Source organism: Phoca vitulina, unplaced genomic scaffold, assembly GCF_004348235.1.
Source record: "Phoca vitulina isolate PV1807 unplaced genomic scaffold, GSC_HSeal_1.0 scaffold10, whole genome shotgun sequence".
In the NCBI taxonomy this organism is placed as follows: domain Eukaryota; kingdom Metazoa; phylum Chordata; class Mammalia; order Carnivora; family Phocidae; genus Phoca; species Phoca vitulina.
In genome coordinates, this window is record NW_022589713.1 from 5,341,044 (window position 1) to 5,347,485 (window position 6,442).

The 6,442-nt window shown below is 37.9% G+C and overlaps 1 pseudogene; it reads right to left on the reverse strand.

Moving 5' to 3' along the window:
* Window positions 1–4,853: 4,853 nt before the first annotated feature.
* Window positions 4,854–4,921, reverse strand: LOC116635339 (annotated as a pseudogene).
* Window positions 4,922–6,442: the final 1,521 nt, after the last annotated feature.

Sequence of the window (6,442 nt, forward strand, 5' to 3'; positions counted from 1 at the left end):
TGTTTGTATGCTTTTTGGATATTCTAAGCTGTTTCTTTTAAGACAATAGAGAAAACTAGTGTGATTAATCAAAGTAAAAAGATTGAAATAAATAGAAGAAAAAAGATGTAATCAATCACAGGGAAAAAGAAAACAAAACAGAAAATTCTAAGTTGCCGGAGAGAAAAACAATTATCAAAAAAAAAAAAAAAAAAGATGAAAAAAATCAGTTTCAGATTTCTCATCACCAACCCCAGATGCTAGACCACAATGTAACAACATATTCATTGTTTCAATGGAAAATTACTTTGCGTCTAGAATTCTGTACTCAGTCTAATTATCCTTCAGTCATGAAGGTAAAAGAAAGACATTCAGACGTGAAAAACCTGAAAAAGTTGACTCTTCACAGACTTCCTCTGAAAGAATTACTTATGAGTAAGTAGCTCATAGCTCCCAGTGTGGAGGACTCTTATTCCGGGCCCAGCCCCTCCCTGGCCCCTGCCTTGAATCCTTCCTGCACAGGAAGGAAGGAGGGAGGGAGTTTCTGTAGTTTCAGAGCATATATAGCAAGGTCCTATACCAAGTTACTTTTATTCCAAATATGCTTGGTGTCTCAGTGACAGAGATATGGCATAATTGAAAGATTTTGCTGTTCTTCTAACTCTTCCAGAATATGGCATCTGTTTACTCTGAGCTGACATCTTCCTTAGGATGTTCCACACACTAGGATGTGACTACATAAAAAAAAAAAAAAAGTGTTTTGAGGTTGACAAAACTAAAGGGACTTGTTTTCTGTGGAATTTCTCAGGCATTGCTACATTAGCATGCACTGAATTTCCCTCTAACGAGGGAATAATATATGCAATGCAGTGTTAACCAAATGAGTTTAGCCACATAACCCTTTAGGGAACAGGGAGTATCTTCCAGGAATGGTGCTTTAAAGAACCACTTTGTAAAACTGTTCTGGAATTTTGTGTCGTTGTCTTTTGCTCTGTGATATCTGATGCCCAGTATCAGAACATATGAACTCCATGCTCTGTTCCCCACCCAATGCCTAGTAAACAGTATACATACAATAAATATCTGTTCAATAAAAGAATAAGTGAAGGAATTCATTATTATAAAAATGCTTTAGAAATTGAATGAAGAATCTGTGATAAGCTATTCTGGAACGCAATTTCAAACTGACAGTTTCCAAAGAAAACAAAAATATTAGCCTACTTCTAATTGCATGATGTACCATCTGTGAAACAAAATTCACTAAAAGTTCTTCGTCCTGTAAATGTAGTCAAAATCCTCCTCTGTGTATGCAGTTTGCTGATCCAGGGGCCATTGTCTTCAATCAGCTTCAGGCATATCCTCACTCTAGATCCTTAGGCCTTATTTGCAAAATTTTCCATTTTACATTTGTGTTGTCCCTCATTGTATGAGCCTCAAGTGCTTATATATTTTTAGTTTTACCAGGCTAGAGATTTAGATTTTATTTTCTGAAGGGTCATTGTCCATATTTTACATTTCCTCTCTATCTTGATGTACATACAGTATTTTACTCAAGTTTGCTGTGATCTTTAAAATTGCTCAGATTTGTAATGGATTTGTATTCATTAGCATATAAATGTGATTGCAAGGTGGAAAAGTACATTCAATAGATTGTAATGAAATGGAAGGGATGTTTTGAGCTTTGGAGGGTGATTAGAACAACTACCTGGAACATCCAACTGAAAAAAATCTAATTCCCTGGCTATGTGACCATCCAAATATCTGTTTTGTTTTGTAAAACATAGTGACAAAATTAAGCTAACCAGGTAAAATTAATGAATTTCCTCTCTCTGTAATTAATTTCTGTTCCTCTGCCCCCTTTTCCAAAATACTAGAAACTTTTTTGTTTTCCTTATCAGCAAGAAGCAGATAGTAGGTATGGGGTCCTACAGAACTGACTTCAAGCATTGTAGAAAGCTTGAGAAAATGACTTCTCTCTCTTTATCTGTAAAACCGTGCACCCTGCTGTGCACCTCCTCTGGTTGACATACATAGGACTACACGAGATAAAGTGTGTAACCCCACTGAGTGCTCTACAATGATTAATTCTCCCACTTTCCCACATCTATTTTTTTAAGATTATTTTAGAGAGCAAGCACGCACGTGAGTAGGGGAGCGGCAGAGCTAGACTCGGGCCTCCATCTCACAACCCTGAGATCGTGACCTGATCTGAAACCAAGAGTCGGAAACTTAACTGACTGAGCCACCCCGGCGCCCCTCCCACATGTTTATCTTTGTAGTGCCTACTCTAAAAAAATATGACAGAATGTTTGCTATTTCTGTTAAGAGGTAACTTCCCTTCCTCTGAAGAAACCTTACATGCATTAAACCTCCTTTTTCCACTTTTTTTCTATTATTTGAACCCTATTAAGAGAGAAAAATCCTTACATAACATAAACCCACCTTTGTTTTCCCTATCAGCAGACCATAATGTGAGTCACTTCAGCCTTTTATTCTACTTTTTGTTTTTTAAAGATTTTATTTATTTGACCCCGAGAGAGAGGGAGCACAAGCAGGGGGAGTGGGAGAGGGAGAAGCGGGCTCCCCGCTGAGCAGGGAGCCTGATGCAGGGCTCGATCCCAGGACCCCAGGATCATGTCCTGAGCCAAAGGCAGATGCTAAACTGACTGAGCCACCCAGGCGTCCCCTTTTATTCTACTTTATTTGCAGATTTAACAATTTCAGAGGATTTAGCATTCTAACAATGGGCTAAAAGTTAGAAATTTGCTATTTTCAAATACTCTCTCACTTGCCTTCAATCTAGTTGTTTTTTTTTTTAATTATTTTTCTAGCCTTTTTGGTTGAAAGAACTGAATGTTCACCAAAGTGCATTTTGTCATAGCGAATTAGACCTGGATATATCTAATAGGAAAAAATCGCAATTAAGAAATCTCTCCATTTTCTTCCATTTTTATGAAAGATTGTGAAATTGACAGGAGCTCTTAGAGAATGTTCAGCTGTGGTAATTTGAAGGACATTGCCCAATTTCAGCTCGCTGCCTCCTAACAACTGAAAAATTCATGGGCCAGAGGCTTTCAGCTCCACTCTTGGACTTTAGCTGGCCTCCTCTCTCTCGTCTAGCACAAATTCCTGGTGCATTTGGCTCTTCTGAATCAATGTGTGCATGCGAAGGAGGGTTAGGGGAGCAGGAGGGGCAGGTTGAGTAAGCGAAGAGGTAGGACAGAAGGGATGGGAGGAGAAATTTCCTGATGAACCGAATAAATTACTAAAAACGTTTTACCCTTTGTACTTGTAGTGAAATGAAGGATCCTTTATGCTTTCTACACCCAGGTTTGGGACGGGATCGCTAAATGAAGACATTTCCCTTTAGAAAAGCCACAAATCACTTTTTCAAAGCTTGAATTAATGAGGCCCTTTGCAACAGTGTTTCTCTGTGACTGTTCAGTTTTCAAAATGGAAATCTGTAGAATGTCAGTTCCTTTTTAGTCGGAAAAAAAAATATGACCACATGAAGCTCCTTTTAAAACATTCCTCTAGTGCAAGCATTTTAAATAATTTCTCAAAGGGAAGTACTATATTCTGAGTGAATAGCATGACATTATGAACTACATCTAACATAAGATTTTGCTTCAACAGGCCTGTCAATGCTCCTTAGTTCCACTATAATGAAATGAAGATCATGTGAGCTTGGAAGAAATATCTTCCTCACCCTGATACTCTTTATTAACTGTGGAATTGTACTATTTTCTTCACCATGGCAACAAAAGCACACAATAGAGTTAGCTCTTACCTTCCTTGCACAGGATGATCGGGAATAACAGTAACAAAGAAAACTGAAGCAAACACAGATTTCAGGAAACAAGGAGTTAAGGAAACCGTGAACCCAGGGCAGTGTGAGCTCAATGATCAGCGTTAAGGGCCCTGTTCCGAACAGTTTACTAGAGTAGGTAACTTGACCCAGAGAGAAGACTTTTAGTTTCTACTTGATTAAATCTCAGAATGAGTGACTTTTAATGTCAGCCAGTCAACTAAAAGACCAATTTAAATTATCTCATTTTACAGTAAGGTTAATGTCAGTAAAAGACATAGATTGACCAGTAATCTTGAAATAAGGCTCCGAGTTACTCTTATTCGGTGTCCTTTAAAAGCAAAGAATTTGTTGTCATCAGCACATATAAGTCTTTTAGTTATTTGAGAGAATCAAGGCTGATTTTCTGTGTGAAACATTTTAACGATCACTTCTTTCCCAGAAAAGAGAATTTGGTTTAAAATGTCAGATGTTCTATATTCTGTTCAATTTACATTGTTCAAAATACTCAAAACCATTCATCTTCCTCTGACATCCTGAGGTTTGTAATGGGATGTCTTTCACTAGGACATGCTGGTAGAGGCCAAAGTACCAAAATTGGGCAATTGACTGTTCCCTGTTCAGGGAAAAGGGAGGAAGAAAAATCACATCAGAGTTTTATTTTGTCACTTGTGAAGCAATGCAAGAATTAATAAAAGGAATAAGTCCTAGCTAAATAGAAATCAAATGGTTGCCTTGCAGCCAGGAAGCCAAGAAAAAAAACATTTGATTTATGGGATTTGACAGGTATGGGATTTTAAAAATTAAAAAAAAAAATCATTTTGGCCATCAATCTTAAATAAGGTGACGAATACTTTTTGTTCTTGCATCCAGATAGTTTTTAGTATCATGCTTTATTAAAAAGCAAACTTGGCACTTACATTCAGGGAAAAGGTTGAAAATAATGTTTTAAAAATAGAAAGCTAATTTGGGAGGAATTTAGGAAAGATGATGGGAGAGTGCCTATTTAAGTAATTGCCCTCTTTGAAGCCCAGCACAATGAAGAAAAATAACTGAAAATAGCAAAAAGAATTCCATTAATATTAAAACTAGATAGTGACAAACTATAGAAATGATCCCTGAAAGTATAGTCTTGAAGTGAGGGAAATCGGAGGGGGAGACGAACCATGAGAGACTCTGGACTCTGAGAAACAAACTGAGGGTTCTAGAGGGGAGGCGGGTAGGGGGATGGGTTAGCCTGGTGATGGGTATTAAGGAGGGCACATACTGAATGGAGCACTGGGTGTTATATGCAAACAATGAATCATGGAATGCTACATCAAAAACTAATGATGTAATGTGTGGTGATGAACATAACATAATAAAATTTAAAAAATGTAAAAAAAAAAATTTGGCTGAAATTTAGTGGGGAAAAAATAAGATGAATTACTTACAATGAAAATGAAATTTTCAGGTATAATTATTCTTTAAGCCAACCTATAACCTCATAAACTTGTCTTTTGCACATTTTGAATTCAATAAAATTCTTGAGTGTCAAAAAAAAAAACTGAATAGTGATACCAGTGCTGGACTATAAATGTCAAAATCAAAATGACAGTTACAAAATATTTGGAGCAAATTGAGTGAGCATGTTGCGTGTCAGCACACAGGGTCCATACATGAAAATCCAGTTGGTGTTTGGGGAGTTAGTAGGGGAAAGCAAGGCTCAGGGTTCCCAGTTCTCGAGCACATACCAGGCACAGGGCTAAGGACTTTACCTGCACCATTTCAATGACTCCTCTCAATAAGTTGGTGCTATTATCTTCATTTTTTAGATGGTAAAACTTGGGTTTTTGCCCGTGGTCGCATAGCTGTGTTGCTACTATTTGGGTGATCTGGGATTTTTTTTCCCCTTAATTTCTTTTTTCCTTTTTTTTAATTAGCATATAATGTATTATTTGTTTCAGGGGTACAGTTCTGTGATTCATCAGTCTTACACAATTCACAACACTCACTATAGCACATACCCTCCCCAATGTCCACCCAGCCACCCCATCCTTCCCAACCCCTCCACTCCTGCAACCCTCAGTTTGTTTCCTGAGATTAAGAGTCTCTAAGTCCTGATGTCTAAGTCTCTTAAACCTCTCTGGTTTCATCTTGTTTCATTTTTCCCTCCCTTCCCCTATGATCCTCTGCCTTGCTTCTCAAATTCCACATACCAGTGAGATCGTATGATACTTGTCTTTCTCTGATTGACTTATTTCGCTTAGCATAATACTCTCTAGTTTCATCCATGTCATTGCAAATGGCAAGATTTCATTTTTTGATGGCTGCATAGTATTCCTGTGTGTGTGTGTGTGTGTGTGTATGTGTGTGTGTGTGTGTGTGTGTGTGTATATATCACATCTTATTCATCTGTTGATGGGCATCTAGGCTCTTTCCATAGTTTGGCTATTGTGGACATTGCTGCTATAAACATTGGGGTGCATGTGCCCCTTCGGAGGGTGATCTGGGATTTTAATGCAGGTTTCTTTGACTTCAAAACTTCTCCTGAGTGACTAAGCAATGCAGTCTTTCAAGGAGGAAGTTCTTGAGTGCCCTGCTTATAACCCTGAACTTGGCAGGAGAAGAGTTGTAAGTGTGGTATACTATGGAAGAAAGAGTGCTCCAGAAGCA